Consider the following 16,804-nt stretch of genomic DNA (forward strand, 5'->3'; position numbering starts at 1 on the left):
ATCTTTCAGAATGATAAACACAGCAATAACTATTTACTCTTCCTGGGTAATAACAGCACTTGGAAACCAAGTAATGTCCTGTTCCCTTGATCAGTCTCATCGAGCAATGATGAAAGCATGTGAAAATTTGTTACAGAGGCCTGGTGTGACATCCATTACTCCTTAATATCCTGCAATCTTTCCACTCTCTTCTTTCATTTTTCCTAAAATCCCCATTGCTGCGAATCTAACAGACCACCTCAGCACGCATGTTCCCACCTCTCTGCTCCTATAATGCTTCACATTTGGTCTTTTGTTTGTTTGTGTGAGCACATCAGAGAGAGTGAGATAGCTAAGTAGTCGTAAAAGAAGGCTGCTGCCCCACTGCTGAGTCACTTTTCTTTTAATTGGATGCAGGTTTTTCCCTATACTTCCCTCGTTGGATGCAGGGAGGAACACCACTGCCTGTAATTTGGCTTTCCTTTGTAGTGAGACCTTGTCAGAGCCAAATAAACTTACCGAAGCTCACAGACCGGGAAACCCTTCCCTGCAAACCCACTGCACCCCAGCAAGAGATCCTTCTCTGTCATCTGATGTTCCACTCTGCTTATACCAGAGCTATCAGGGGTGGAGGTAGGGGGTGGGGGCAGATATGACGGGTACAGGGTGGGGAAAAAAAAGAAAAAGGAAAAAAAAAAAAGCCACAGCCCCGCTATCATCATTTTATTTTGATTTTTTTTTTTTCATCCCTTTCTTTAATCCTTCTGATGAAGTCTGGACAGGCAGAGGCATGCTCTTGCAGACAGCAATTTCACTTCACCATATGCGCCTCACACATAGAATGGCAGGGAGGAGAGGGGTCTGTCGGGAGCATAGCCAGGAGACGGAGGGGAGGAAGAAAATGCACGACATGAGATCTAGAATGGACAGCAATTTCGGTGCACTGATATTGCATGAGATTCTGTCTGCAGCATGCCCTCATTCTCCTTCACATACATTTCTGTCATGAAGTCACCATTTGCAAAAAAAACCCTCAAAACACTGTCTTTGGGTCACACGGTAGAAATGGCACGCGTCTTACTGCTAATTTTAAGGATGTAAATAAATGAGCCAGATACTCACAAAAAGAAAGCCAGGTACCCACACAAAATGGTGGTGAGCGTAGGGATGCTTAGCCCCTCCCTGCACTGTGAAAGCTGTGCCGACACCCTGATCACATGATTGGAGAGAATCGGAAATGAGCAAGTCTGCTGTGGTTGCTGTCAGACTTCCCCGGTTTGCTCTGCCGTGCAGAAGCGAATCCTTGGCGACGCAGACGACATGCATTGTTTCAGATATTGAAACATTTAAGTCACAATTTCCCCCAAAAAAGCAAACGTAAAATACAATAAAAAAAAAATTGGATGAATATTTCAGATGCATTTGAGCCTACTATGATATAATAATGCTAATAAATCTCAAAGGCTAAATGTGAAACCACTAGAAAAGTAGAATACTACAACATAGAAAAAGAGACTTTTATGTCACTGTAAGGGAGACCTGAAGGAAAATCATTGCAGGTGGAAGCTAAATTAATTTCATTTTAATCAATAGACCTTGACCAGTTAAATACAAGGGGAGATCCATAATTGTGGATGTTGTTTGATTTGTGTGCATTTTCAGTGCTGACCAAGCAGATTGCTCCTTAGATCTTTGTCCTTACATATACATAAAATATCCATTTCATATCATCCAGACCTGTGTACAGCCCCCTCTGATGTATGTGTAGACCTCAGGGGGGATGCATTGCATTTGTTCCCGAGGGGATGGACAGAGGGATGGATGTGGCTGAGCAAACACTAGGTCACCCACACTGATTGGGTGGTGTGTAATTAAGACTGCATTTGGCAGCTTTCAATTTTGGGCGAGAATTGAAGGTGGAATTAGAGTGATTGTGTCTATTACTAAGTTCACCTGAGAGTCCAGGGGGATTGCATCAGTTCTCTGAAGCCCGGAGACTATTAGAATGAGAAACTGTTCTCATACTTAATTTGTTGTTTCTGCAACTAATTTGAATGATTATGAGTTTTTTTGTTTTTTTTTAATACTAAAAACATACCAAAACACCCCATCTGTTTCCAGCTAAACCGTCACTGTGAGGCATTCTTCACAGTAACCCATCACCATCAGTGTCCATGTCGAGTTGGACACTGGCTCCAGTGAATCGTTTTGAATGTATTTTAAATGGCAGTAATAAGACCTGCGGAGTGATTGATGTTGTCAGCAGATAGCGTATACCTAAGCAACCCTGAGCCCAGCAGGTGTAGATCAGCAGCACATTAGACAGACAGGGGAAATGTCTCGGAGTTGAGGTGGGTTTTTTTTTTTCTTTTTTGTTTTCCTTGAAAAGACATACGTTATTCGTCCCTCGGCAGTGATGTTGGCGTGCGTACTGTAACACAGTACCTGTGCTAGACGATCCGCCCAGGAGGATCCATTTATAGCTTTTCAGTTGCTGCAGGGAAAGACTGAGACATCCCAGGATATTGATCTAGTTATTGACATCATTTAATGGTGTCCTTTAAGCATATTGTTAAGCTGCCAAGGAAATAGAGGAGAAGTGTTTAGAGGTAATCTCCCTGTAATCAAAGTGAAATCTGTATTTTGGTGTGAACATTCAAAAAACACATAACTGAGGGTGAAGTTATCTGTTTTTCAAGTCATTGAATCAGATGAGGTTGAAGTTTAAATAAATTTAAAATTTGGGGAATTTATATTAAATTTGTTATGCCTGTATAACTGCTTTAGTCACAGTAATCTGTAAATGTTAACATTTAAATCTGAATTTTTGGTTGCCTCTCTTACATGTTTTTAAAATATATATTTGCCACATCCGCTTAGAGCCGCAAGGGCCGGCCTTGACCTTGAGCCATTCCCAGGCTCCGTAGGGGCCACGAGGGGCTCCGAAGGGGCAGCTATGTGTGACACACAGACAGCAGATGTTCCTGTGAATTTTGTTGTGGTCACTTTGGGATGTCGTCTCTGTCCAGACCTGACCCTGTGACCTTTTAGGTTTAACAATCTGCCCCAGCAGGGTTCTAAGGGAAAATCTCTAAATGCGGTGAAGTTGGAGAAAAAATAATAATGCAAATTATTACTTTTTTTTTTTTTGAGTTTGAACTTAATCTTTTGAAAATGCAGCAGATAGTGAGCATGATATTTAAATTGTCAGTAATTTTTATGCTGCTTTTCTCATTAATAATATTTTTGGGTTTCATTTTTCCATTTTTTAATTTTAGTATTTAAAATGTTACCACTCATGTGGCAAGGCAGTAAAGTGCATCATCTTAACAGAGTATCTCACACTTGTCATAAGCAGGTGATGATTTTGAGTTGGCGCCTCAGTCGTTCATACAAGGGTTTTCTCCTTCCATTCACCATGCGTCGTATCACTGTGAGGGGCTCAGAGTCTGCTCCCCACTGACCAGTTTCAGGCCCCAGGGCTTTCTGTAGGGAATGAGCTACTTGCTGACCACTTCAATAAATTTCCATCATGGGTACCATTCAAAATTCCAGTAACCATGTTCTGACTTTATAATGTGACAGCCTATGTCAAATCCCATATCATTGCAACAGAAGTTCAACCAAAAATCTTTCCTCATTCAATCATTTCTTTAGCTGTCCAACACATGCCATGATCTAAAAGCCTAGAAGGCTGTTCGAAAATTAGGTTCTGTTAATTAAGAAAGTTAACTTTCTTTGAGTTTTATTAAATTAAATGTGGAACCAACCGTTAATAAATTTGTGACTTTGTGAGAGTGAGTCTGACAGGATGATGCTGGTATTTGATTCAAATGAATTATTCATTTTGAGATGTTTTTTGTATAATTCATGGGTCTCTACGTCTGTGTTGCCACAGCACCTGGGATGATTCCGTAGTTTAAAATGACGTGTGGGAATGTGTGTGTTGTAATAAGATTAATAATTATTTAGGTAAATTATAGGAATTCAAATATGTTAACCAGAATTTGGTGCTGGTTGATTAGTTATTTAGAATCCTGAGGGTAAATAGCATGACATGGACCTGATGCAATAAACAGTATTTTTCTATTATGTTCAAATATAATTTGATTGATTTTGTGATAAAACTGATAAATTAATGAAATTCTGTTTAATGAGGAAATAAAACAAAACAAAAAGAAAGACAAAAGGAAAGTAATAAGGTAGCACAATAGTTTAGACAAAGTTTCACCTTATTTAAGCAGTTGTGGAGTTAAAAGAAAGGTGTAAATACATAGTTTTCATAAAATATAAAGAATAGAGAGTTTCATAACATTTTATGAATGTTTCTATCACTAAGTTCCTGTTGCTTGATTAATCATATTTTATAGTTAATTCACATCTTATTAAAATAACTTTTGACTAGTACTGTAAAGGTGGAATTAAATAAATGTGCATTTTCTCTCTCTTTTTCCAGTTATGTAAAACTAATCACTTAAGAAGGTCTTTATTGTTTTCTATTTTATTTTGCTTTGCTTTTATTATGTCAATTTATATATATATGTGCACAAATTATTTACATATTTAGCATAAATTAAAAAAAAAAGTTAAAAGAAACCTTTCTCAGTTTTTCCCCCATGGCATTAAACAAAACATAACAATAAAAGCAAAAAAAAATGGCCAAATTATTGTTTCTAATTTTGCTTGAGTCATGAGGTGAAAATATTTGCAGTGGTTGCATTTCAAAATTAGATGCAACATTTTTACAATCTCTGTTTCCCACCCTACCTGTGGCCTTGTTAAAGCTGTTGAAAGCCCACATGTTGCCTGATCCCAGCCTTAAAAGTTTTTGACTGACAGCAGCTCATGGACGAGCTTTAGTAGCTCTATACGGTCCCTCCCCTCAAAGACACGCGGCACAGGCTCAGGTTGATTTGACCTCACCCACTTTGTTGACTTTTCAAAGATAATGGGAAGCATCTTATTGTGCTGTCTGAGGCTTAGTGATTGCTGCTTTCCCTATGAAACTTTCCCCAGGATCAAAGACTCTCTCATGCATTAATAAAGGGTGTTTTGTGAGGCTCTTATTAGCTGTAATGTGCCTGTCTGGTAATTCATGTCTGGTGGCAGCACGCGTCAGTTGTAGGCGGAAGAATGAAAGAGCGCAGACAGTGTTGTATTTCAATATTGCTGCCTTTCAAGCGTGCTGGGGCTAAATTTATATTGATCTGAATTTGATAATGATTCTATTAGCTCTATTAAATCTGTATATATTCAGGGGCTCAGTTACACTGAAACAGAAAAAGAGACAAACAAAACAAATTAGTGTGTAAAGGTGGATTGTGTTGCATGTAATATAAGAGGGAGCTGATGCAGAAGATCAAGACCTGTCATAAAGTTTGAATGGGTTGTGCAAGAGGCTGCGTTTGTGTGTGTAAATATCTAAATAACCTCGGCATAAACTGTAGTTGGAGTCGTTTGTTTTTACTCTAGACATTTTTTAAACAGATGGGGTTTTTTTTGTTTGAATTCTTTTTTTTTGCCCTGAACAGTCAGGTTATTTAAGCTTGTTTGCACATCCTAGATTAAAACAAATGTTACATCAAAGCATTTCACACAAAAGTACTGTCTAATGAGTATTTTCTATAAGAAAGAAAACAGAGTTACAAAGTTAGTTTCCTATGAAAAGTAAAAAGAATAACAAACTCACATAAAGTTAATAGCAGCAATAGTCACAAATTATCTAAGCACATAAAGTATCTACAGAAAAAAGTAATAAAAATTTTTCTCCAGCAGCCAAAGCCTATAGCAGCACAAATTCAGGAATACCATATAACTTATAAATCACAAAAGAAAGCACATCATCTGAGTTTTGACCATTAGGAAATACAAAGGCCATGCCTGTAGATGGCATACTTAGGTGAAAGATCAAATTTGAGGTGTTTATATGCACTACAATATTCTGTTACATGCCCTCTAATTTATGGATCTCAGGGATTTAAAAATGTTCTAAATAAATGCATTGTTGTAAAACCAGGAGGTATGAGCAATGCAAACAAATATGTCACCACTTCTCAAATTCTTCCTTTTATGTGAGTCAAATTATACACAACTTATACTTTAAAAATCTCGACTTAAGAAGAATTTTGGCTACCAAAATTGTCAGTTTGTATGTGGAAGAGGGGTGCAAGCACATCAGACAAAAATATTTTTTCAAGTTAATGTGGAGAGGATCTAATCAGTCTTTACCATATTTATCTAAAATTACAGTTTGTTACACAAACTTTTAAGCTTAGGAGTCATGGTGTTCCTGGATTCGCACCAAAGAAGGTCAGGTTTCAGAGGTCATTAGATCAGATGCTATTAACACACTGACCAATTATTGGCACCTTTGTGACACTGGTCAGCAGGTCTGCCAATACCTGTCTGTTACTATCCCGGTCAGACAGAGGTCATCATTAGAGATCTGGGTCGCTATGGGGACCTCAGGGACCACCAGCTCAACAGGCCACAAGCACAGACAGGTCAGGTCAGGGCAAACCCCCTCACCCTCCCACTGCAACCTTATTCCAGTTTGCTGTTTCTCTCTCTTTTACTCTTTTAAAATTCTTCATTTATCATTAAAAAAAAAATCTTTACACCTTGATGCAATTTTAGTCTCTGATTATGATTTCTGTGACTTGATTTATAGTGGAATAGGTCATCAGCATTGAGCAGCTTCTTGATCTTTGCCTGTGGCTTTTGCATTGAACAGTGGAAGCACAACTCATCCTTAGTGTTTTCACTTCAGCGACCAACATGGGGCTGATAAATCTTTGGGAAAACACTCATTTAGGGAGTGTGCACACATGCTTCACAAACAACGGGAATTGTATATTTAGGTGAATTAACATAAGACATTTTGCACAGTCTAAGTAAAATATAATTCATGCATAATTGATCGGCGGCATGATTGCCCGAGTTTACTGTCATTTTTCTGTGGTGAGACAAAGTCTTTCCTCAGGCTGTTTAGCCTAATGGACTTTGGGGATTTTTAATTTAGGGCTGTCCGGGAGCAGAAATGGAGCTTGGGAACTCTTGCTCTCTTTTGTGTAACATGTATGGACAATCTAATTGCCTGTCATTTTGATAAACTCTATCAACTTATTTAAATGTTGTGCCTCACATCCAAGTTTTTAGCTGCAGGTGAGAAGAGAGGGACTTCTTTCATGGAATAAGTTTAACTTGGTAGATAAAATTGTTTTGTTTTTAAGTTATCCGTTTTAATGTGTTATTTGTAACATTAACACCCTTCATTGAGATAACCATTCAGTTTGGTTGTATGTTCTCTTACAGAACAAGAAAAATCCATTATCCTAAATTGGCATGAACTGCATAACAGAATCAATGTATACTAATGTTTTAAAAACAAAATGTTACTATGCTTTAAAGCCTTTTACATGAGATGCTAAACAAAGTGCAAAAGTGAGCAGATTTTCTCAGTCTGTGCGTAAGATAAATTGATCTTTAGCAGCAACAGGTGAGGGGGCAGAAAGAAAAGCAAATATGTATTTTTAAATTTTACTTCTGGCTTAAAATACAGACAGTCATTTTGTGGAAACTAAAAGAGCACACTTAACTCTTTAAATGGCATGCATTATCATTTTCACAAGTTTTCCCTTTCATTTGTTTTCAGGCTTGTGGATCATGACAGTTGCATTCATTTCATGTCTAAAATCCAAAAGCGTGTAAAAGACGAATTACGTTACATTTGAAATGCTTAACTCAGGAATCAGTGCATAGAACAGCGGCCAGCACTGACTCACCAGAATAGGTTGTATTAGCGAGTCACTTTCCTCATCATAATCAGTTGGTTATTTACTTGTTAGGGTTTAACTGCACTACAGTAATGTAGCTGCCAAAACATTTACCAGAAGGACATTGTCTATCTCACCATTCAAACTCTGTGTCCTTCTCCAGAGTCAACTGCACATCATTTGGGCCCCAAAATGTCACTTTACACTAATCTTTGGAAAGTTAAATTATTCGGACACCATCTGCAGTCAAATGTTCCCCGATTCATTTGGCTTATCTGACCCAGATACACTGTAAAAAAAAATAAAAAAGTAGTCTCTTCTAGAACTACTTATCAAGGTAAGCATGCAGGACAAACATTTGAAGCAAGTGAACATAGATGTATTTATTAACATGGTCTATGGACACCAGCAGGATTAGACAGCACACATACTACATAAAAAAAACTGGTTTAATAATAATGTATTTAAATCTGAATCAGTCAGGGGTGTGAATCATTTTAGGCTCAACTGTCCTGGTGCCAATTTTAAAAGCAGAATAGTTTAAAAAAAAAAGCACACAATTTTATAATAGACATTTAAGAACTCATGAAATGTAGGATGTTCTTATGATATTGTCAGCAGACTAAAATCTAAAGAATAACGTAATATTGTAGCTCAAATGACTGCACCTACAAAAATCTACTTTACACTTCTTTGAAACAAGTAAAATGCTTCTTCCTTCTCTGTTTTAAATTAAAACAGTTCCATCACATTGAGCATTTTAACTTTGACATATGTAAATTAATTGATTGAGTGAAATGATGACATTTTTACTCAAACTCATCATGCCAGTAGAATATCATACTGGCCAATGCCTGGCCCCTTTGTCACAGTGAATTTGAAAAATGTTAACAAATTAGTCCTAAAGTGTAAAAATGGGCAAGTTCGCAAATCTGTTTGTACTCGATGGTGAAGAAAACCACTAAACTTTACTCTAGTACTGCAATCAACTATTATGCCTTTTTAGGGTCTGAGGTAGTGTTACTTTTGCTTGTATAAGTGTGATCTATTTTGAGAAAGATGCAAAAAAAATAAAAAAATCTGCTGCTGATGAAAACACCATTTTGATATTTTACATCAGGGACTGTTTGAACCTCATGGTCATAAGATATGCCCATATTTGGACTGAAACAGGCGCTGATGCCCTTCTTTGGTCTAAATGCTGCAGTGTGCTTTGAACAAAATTGTTTGTATGTTGCTGAATGTGGTGGCCAGGTTGTTAGAGTAATTTATACCTGTTGTGCACCAGATAGGCTTAGATTGGCAAGATGTCTGTCAGAAAGAGAGGCAAGATTAAAGATAGGTAATGCATGGTTAAGGTAGTCCTGAAAGGTTTTTTTTCTTTTTTTTTGAGAGCATAGTACGGAGTTGAAATAGGCTATTGGCTGCTAACAGACAAATGAGAAGACATAAGTTACACAGAACATTAAGTAGCGATAATTTTCATGTATTTTCATACTTTTCAAGCAGCATGTAATGGCTCAGGGTTATGACAGGCTAGCAACCATATTTGGCAATGGCCCTTTCACAGCTGGTGGACGTGGTGAACGAAACATAGCCAAACCTCAGGATGGTCGCCACTTCATTATCCCCCTGTAACCATTCACATCAGCAGCCACCTCCACCCCATCCTGCTGGGGCCACCGCTACACCAACCACTCGCCCGAAACGAAACGCAATGAACTCCAAAACAGGCCGTTCATCTTCCAGATCGGGGTGATTTACCGATTTAGAGTAGGCTCTCACCCTCGAGAGCCACAAGAACATTTCTCCTTCTGCTGAATAAACATTTATAATCTTTAACTTGATGTTCTGGTATGAGGAAAATAGAAATAAAGCTGTCAAAGTTCATTTTCGAGCATTCTGTGCTTAATCAACTGATGGAGAAAATGGAGTAAGATGACACAAGGGGAGAAGCAGAAAAATGTGGAAACAGTGGAAAAATGAATGTATCTGATTGGACGGCAGAGCTCGTAGGACATTTGAAATCATGCTGGGGAGGAATGGAAGCAGGAGCTACGGCTTTCCCTGCTGAGTTACATGAAAAGAGAAAATGGTGGAATGTTGTATGTCCACTTTTCCCATTCTTTCCTTGAAGTACAGTTGTTTTTAGGAGCTTGGTTGCACTTTTGCAATTTTTTTATTACTCTGATGCAGCTGTAACTGTGTCTTTCTCTGTGCCTAACATAATAACTCAACATCCACAAGCAGAGTGGGGCAAGGAGACTGATCTGGGGGGGGGAGAAGGAGGAAAACACAAGGTGTTTGGGGGTAGCGGGGAGTGTTACATAGGAGAAAACAGGGCTGCAATAGAGATATGCTTTGGGAAAGGGAGGGGCGTGTATTAAAAGAAGAGAGAGGTGACCTTTTTTCTCCCCCAGCTTCAGTGTGGCCATCAGTGAGCAGCCATGTTTGAGAGGGACGCCATTTTCTTGCAGCACTCATTACTGCATTTTATATTCAGCAGTGTTGGGATTCGCTGGTCACTGTTCAGGCCCACAGTCATGTCAGACGTCTGTTAATCATGTGAAGTGTGTCTGTCTGTGTCAGGTTTGAGGGGACGGGTAGCTCCGAAGGGGGAATGAGGGTGGGGGCACTCAGATTAAACAGACAGACTTCTGTCTGACCGCAGCTGAAGTTCATAACTGTGGCGACAGTCGACGACGGAAATCGCTTCGTTTTGGCATGTGTGTTGTCGAGCGTGCTCGCCTCCAACATCATCCCATCTGTGCCGTCACTCATACCCATCTTCTTTCGGGCCTGCTGTGTGGACCAAATTTCAGTCAGAGCCTGTAAGCGTGACCGAACGGCATGCTAACACGTGTGCCGTTTCCGGTGCTGTTTTTGCGTCTGTGAAAGACAGAGGCGCTGTTTTACTGGGCATGTGTACGGTGTCAGACTGTGCTCTGAGCACAATACATGGTGACAGAACAACCCACAGACACACACACCCACACACCCACAAAACACCAAGACCCCCCCCCCCCCCCCCCCCCCCGCTTCCTGCCCTTCTCCCAACACAACCTCCTCCCTCTTTACACCCCTTCACGAGGACATCTGCTCCCCAAGCGTGGCTGCCATTGTGGCACTCCACACTAACAGGGGTTTTAGCCACTGGTGGTGTGAAATTAAACAGCCACCTCGTCCCTTGATGATAAGTGGCGTCCTGTCTTCATGCTGCGGCTATCTCCTGTCACACAGCACAAGGTCATGCTTTCAAGGGTGATCATGGGAATTAGAGTTCACCATTGTAAAAAAAAAAAAAAAAAGAAATCATGAGGAGTTGAACATCAGGGACGAACGGCTGTGGAAACTGTCCTGTAAGGACAGATTCAGTCTGTTTTTTGTGTGCGTGAACCTCACCTGATAATGTGCTGTTCAATCAACAGGGATTTTGCCTTGATTCAGCTCTTTATCCAGCATCTGTGTCCATTTTATGCTCCGTTTTAATGAAAGTAAACACACACAGGGCTTTCTGATACTCCAAGCTAATTTTTTTCATATTCTATTTGATTCACAGGTACAAGGTAATTACACATTACTCATTCATAGAGAAGTACACTAAAAAAAGAAAGAAAGTTATAGAAGTAATGAAAAGGCTCTTTTCCCTGCCCTGGCAAATTATCTTTTTGAAATTAATACTTAATATTTCAGTATTGTTATATATTTTTAATTCACTCTGCATTTTTGCAATCATAATGTATCTTTCCACATTCATCGCGGTGCTCAGCCTTGATGAGTACTTCAAATGTGAATTAAGGCACTCCATTTTAAGAGGAAAACGAGTAATAATTCAAAGATATTAATAAAACATAATAATGTTATTCAGGAAAATTGAAAGTAGAAAAACAGGAGAGAGAAGGAAGGAAACATTAACTCTTTAAGTGTTTAGTGATGTTTCACGGTTGCGTGTCTGGAATATGATGTGCGGAGAGGGGGAGAGCGGGTCACCGGAGTGCAGGTTGTTGTCTCGGTGGTCTGATGGAGACCATGAGGTCAAGGAGAACACATGATATTGTTACTTACTTTTACCAAACCATTCATTAACATGGATGCTGTGTATATATCGCTCATTTTCTGACTTGGTACATGATGCAGACAGACAGAGGTGTGCAGCAGAATGGACTCAGGAGGGGAAGGATTAAAGCTTACTCTTTCTCTCGTTGACTTATAACTTGGGTTGTGCTCTTTTCACTCCCCTAACTTAGTCTCTCTTAATTTAAGATTAACTGGTGAAAATTAAATTTATTTTTTCTTACTGGGGCTTTAAAAAAATAACAGAAGGAAGTTTTTATGATTATGATGGTGTTAAAATGATTGAGATGCGCTGGTAATACCACTGCAGTAATTTTCCAGCTCTACTTAAGTTCTAATGTCAGTGATAGAACGGTTCAGCCTGGCTTGGGGTGAAATTATTTCTCTTTGCATGTGAAGTAGATATGCATCCTGTGGTTGAGAATTTGGTAACTGGTTCAGCACAGACATTAGTGTAGCTAAATGCAGCACAGGTTGTGTCACCTGTATGGCCATTGGTGTGTAATATTTGCAAATAAGTTGTGTTCACTCAGTAAATCTGCTTTTGTTTCAGCGTTTGGGATTTTAACTCTTGCATTGGTGTCACAGCACACTTAATATCAGTTATTTTTCTGGATAGTTGTGTTTCCGTTGTGTTAGTCTGTTGCTCCCGCTGCAGAAAAGGGGCAGTGCTGATGGTGCTGACAGAGTCTTGAGGGTCCACTCTGCAGTCATGACTTCGCCTGGACGTTTAATCCCACGGGGCCACACTGCAGCAGTCTGTTGACCAGCGGGGCAAGTTGAGCTTACGCAGGCACTTTAAGACTGTGTGAGCTCCCTTTTTCACTGTCTACGTCTAAAGATTATGCTAATACACATTTGTCCATTCATATTTTGTTGTAAACAGTAGGTTAAATAAACGAACACAGCCATTATTTTAAAAATATTTTTTTCATTTTTGTTTTCTAAATCACTAAATACAACTCAATAACAAAAGGAAGTCGATGTTAGAAACACAGACTGGTGTTCTGTCTTTGTAGTGTTTTTAGTTATTCTCCTCAGTACACACAGATGTATCATAAACTCGTGTTTTTATTCGACTGCAGGAGTGTATGTAAAAAAAAAAATGTGAAAAATTGTAAAATGTTGTGGATTCAGTTCAGTGTTTTTTTGTGTGGAGTGGATTCATTTTGCACAAAATATGGCAGCGTGATTTGGGATTGCTTGGAGCCAGCAGTGATGTCATTAGGCAGCACCTTGGATGATAAGGCAATCCCAGGCACTGAATAAATAAATAAATTAAAATCATTTCTTATGTATTCTTTTCACCTCCCTGCACAACCCTTCTCTCCCGAAGCCTGACCCCCTCATCCCTACCCCCAACTGCCCACCTCCCCTAAGTACACATATCACAAATACAACCCTTATGTAGTCGTCACCGCTGCTCCCTTCCCCCTGCATGTCCACAGGCATATCAGGGAGGGGGGGAAAAAAATGAATGCAGGTTTTTAATAAATAATGTATCCTACTAATATGCATTCAGGTGGAGTCAGTCTTCGGCCCATCTCGCGCACATCCGCAAAGAGGAAAAATATAGAATCCAAGAAGGGAAAGCTTTCCTCCTGAACTGAAATCGTTGACGGCTCGATAATAGGCTAAAACAACGAGCACGAGAGTGAAAGAGTCAGAGAGGGAGAGAATGATGAGAGAGAGGGAACCGGGAAAGAAGAGGTGAAGGGGGGGTAAGAGAGAGGGAGAGAGTGGCAAGCATATTATAACTCATCCATGTGGATCACCCTAGTAGATTGGGAGCAATCCCTTGTTGAAATTGTCTTCTAAACACTTAGAGAGAAGGAGACAGAACGGAGCGGCCAGCCCATCTCAGTGTGCCTGTGTGTGTGCTCTCACACTGCCTGCTATCCCAGCCAAGGTAGAGAGACCTTTGACAGACTGCGTGTAGGGGTGGGCGTGTGTGTATGTGTGTTTCACCTTGCTCCAGTGTGTGTTGCCTATCTTGTCAGGCAGCCAGCAAGTGTGTGATGGTGTGTGTGTATGTGTTTGAGCAAGAGGGAGAGAGAAGATGCATCTGAGTGTGTGTGTGGTGGAGGAGGTGGTGGGTATTATGCACCCTGGATGTTGCCTCGTGCTTTAAACAGTTGCCTACAAGCCCAGGTAGTGTGTGCCGGCTTCTAAATAAGCAGCACATTCACCGTCCCCTTCAGGACGGGAGGCAAGGCTGCAGAGTGTGAAATCAGACTAATACAGTGGCGTAGGACTGAGCAGGAGCAGGAAGAAGCTCCCGCATGACTTACTCAGACTAGAGGGGTAGAGAGAGAGGGGTAGAGAGAGAGAGAGAGGACAAGAACCAGCAGAAGATAAAGAGGGGATTGGACATCAGAGATAAAAGGGAAAAAACAGAAAGGTCAGTATTTTTTATTTTAATTGATTTTATTTAGTTATTTCTTCTCTGTGGATGCTTCCTTTAAGTCTTTCCTACTTTCAGTGGAGTTAGTGTGGAGCTGGGACTGAGCCTGTGACTGTTCTGATTTGCTAGAGAAAGTATTGATTGTAAGTTTGTGGGAAGTGTGGTTATTTGATCCTGCCAGGTGAGAACAGATAGAGTGGAGGTGGGGGGACGAGTATAGAGTGGCCTAACCTTATATTTAGTATGTGTATATGTAAGAGTGTGGAGTATATATTTTTTGTTTGCATAACTCTGTATGTGTCTAGATTTAGTTTTACTGTACATGGTGTGCACCTGCATTCTGTGTACTTTGCTTTCTTTTTTAAAATTTTCTGAATTTATGCTAACAGCTAAGGTAGATGTGCATATACCTGTGGAAGTGCAGAGATTGGAAAGTCTAGGGGTGAATGAGACAATACTCCACAGAATCAAATGGGTCATGATGGGGCGGAAAAAGAGGACTTTTCATCTCCAGTTTGTGTGTATGACGTAAAGAAAAGATGCCAGTGACAGACAGACGGTGTAAAGCTCGAAACACAGCGAACAGTCAGTATGTCATGCGGCGACGTGCTATCCAATCACAGCCTGCGTGCACATATACAGAAAGACCATGTGACCATGGCGCACACACAAGATGGTGTCCACAGTTACTGTACGGAAATTTTTGTCCACAATATAATTCAGAAAGTTTTTTCTTTATCAATTAGTTTTAAATGTTTATTCATCAGACTTCTTACATCTTAAACATTTTGTCATGGAGTTGCAATTCTAATTAATATTGTATTGATAGCAATAGCAGGGACTTTTTTTTCCAAAAAGCATATTTTTAAGCAGGAAGGAAAAGCAAAACTGTCAACATACAGATGTGTTCAACCACACACACAGGCACAGGAAAAGTGAAAAAGCCCAGACTACCAAATTGTCAGCAATACTAAAGACATCAACACAAAAATTTCAGCCATCCATCACAGCTGTCGGCCTTTTTCTGTGGCGACAGTGATTTATTCCAGGGCTGAAATTATTTGGAGTCTCTTGCTCCCTAACTCACTGGCTCTGTCGCTTACATTCACTGACACACACACACACGCACACACCCCTACCATGCACAGCCACTCCTCCAGTCTTAATAGGTGTTGGATTTGTCCTGTTGTAAATTTCTGAAGTAGAGATGTGATGTATATGGAATTATATATGTCCTCTTAAAAAGCTGACCTTACTAATATCTTCTTGGGTATGTTGTGTGCTGGGTGCTAACAATGTTTCATCTATGATGAACCCTCGTCAGTGTGTGACAACAAATACTCACAATGTTTCTTTAAAAGACGATTTAATCAAATCTCTAGCCTGCAGAATAAATTTAAGTTTAATTTTTTTATATATATATTTTAAGAACTAACATTTCAAATGTCACATTGCAAACTTTATTAGATTTTACTTTTCTTCATACAGATGAAAATAAGTTTAAGTCTTAAATTTCTTGTTTAAAATATTGAAATTAAACTATATATATACTGTATATTTCCTACAAATCCCCATTCAAAAGACTAGACTTACCCACCAACTGAGACAAGAGATAAAAAGTGTTCAACTGTATTTTTTCACTTCAGTTACAGCAGATTGTATTAAAAATCAGTCATGTTTAATAGATGTCAGCGTTTCTCTTTTTTTGCAGCACTGTAATGATGTAAATAAAAATAAAATCTGTCACACAGTGGTGACCCAAATTCTAAACTCCCCTATAAATTCCACACAGGAAGTGGCAGGCGTTTCTCTAAGACTATTTTTGACATGTGTGTTAGCCATGCATCTAGCAGAATAAATGCGGAGACATTAATTAAAACTGATATGCAGTGAGTATTCTTTCACATACTGTGCTTGTTTGTTTGTAGAAATTATGAGCAAAACAGCTGCCCACAGCAGTGCTAGTTTGACCCCCCTCCTTTATTTTTAATACCACTGTCATTTCATTTCCTTTCTTTTCTGCACAGCCTCTCTGGTATTCTTTTCAGATGTCGGATGATAAATCAGGTCTTTTGTGCTGGAGCATTTATAAGTCAGTCCAATGCCCCTAATAACCCCACTCTTCCAACAAGCGCACACACTTCTCTAAGCTTGTGCTCTACCTCTAAGCCTTAGTCCAAGCCCTATGGCTGCGTTTTAAGATTGGCGTGTGCATGTCTTTCTTCAAGTGGGTACATGCACATGGAGTCACGTGGCGTTGCGCTCACTGCTGTTGTTTTTGGTGGATGGGTGTTTTGTTTGATTTGCTTAAACATGCCAGTTTTGCACATGCATGGTCAGGAGCCATCAGCTCTTGATATTTTCGTCTTCATTGCTGATCCGAGGTGGCCTGTGTGGTTATGGAGTTGAGCAGAGCACAGATTGCGTGGTTATGTGTCAGCTCTGCTCTGGCCTTTTTTATATCTGGAGAAATGATGTTTGTGCTGGCATTGAAATCGGCCAAGGGGGTCACTCGGGCTCAGTCAGAGACAAAACTCTGAGCGTGCCTTATGTTAACAGAATCCAGCGCACA

At 39.7% G+C, this 16,804-nt stretch overlaps 1 protein-coding gene across 1 annotated transcript in view; it reads left to right on the forward strand.

Moving 5' to 3' along the window:
• Nucleotides 1–13,966: 13,966 nt before the first annotated feature.
• Nucleotides 13,967–16,804, forward strand: part of zfhx3b (zinc finger homeobox 3b) — a 224,214-nt gene continuing 221,376 nt past the window's right edge. The window contains exon 1 of the mRNA XM_032559863.1: nucleotides 13,967–14,229. The gene's annotated coding sequence lies outside the window, so the exon portion shown is untranslated. The remainder of the gene's footprint in view (nucleotides 14,230–16,804) is intronic.

Source organism: Xiphophorus hellerii, chromosome 4, assembly GCF_003331165.1.
Source record: "Xiphophorus hellerii strain 12219 chromosome 4, Xiphophorus_hellerii-4.1, whole genome shotgun sequence".
Taxonomy (NCBI): domain Eukaryota; kingdom Metazoa; phylum Chordata; class Actinopteri; order Cyprinodontiformes; family Poeciliidae; genus Xiphophorus; species Xiphophorus hellerii.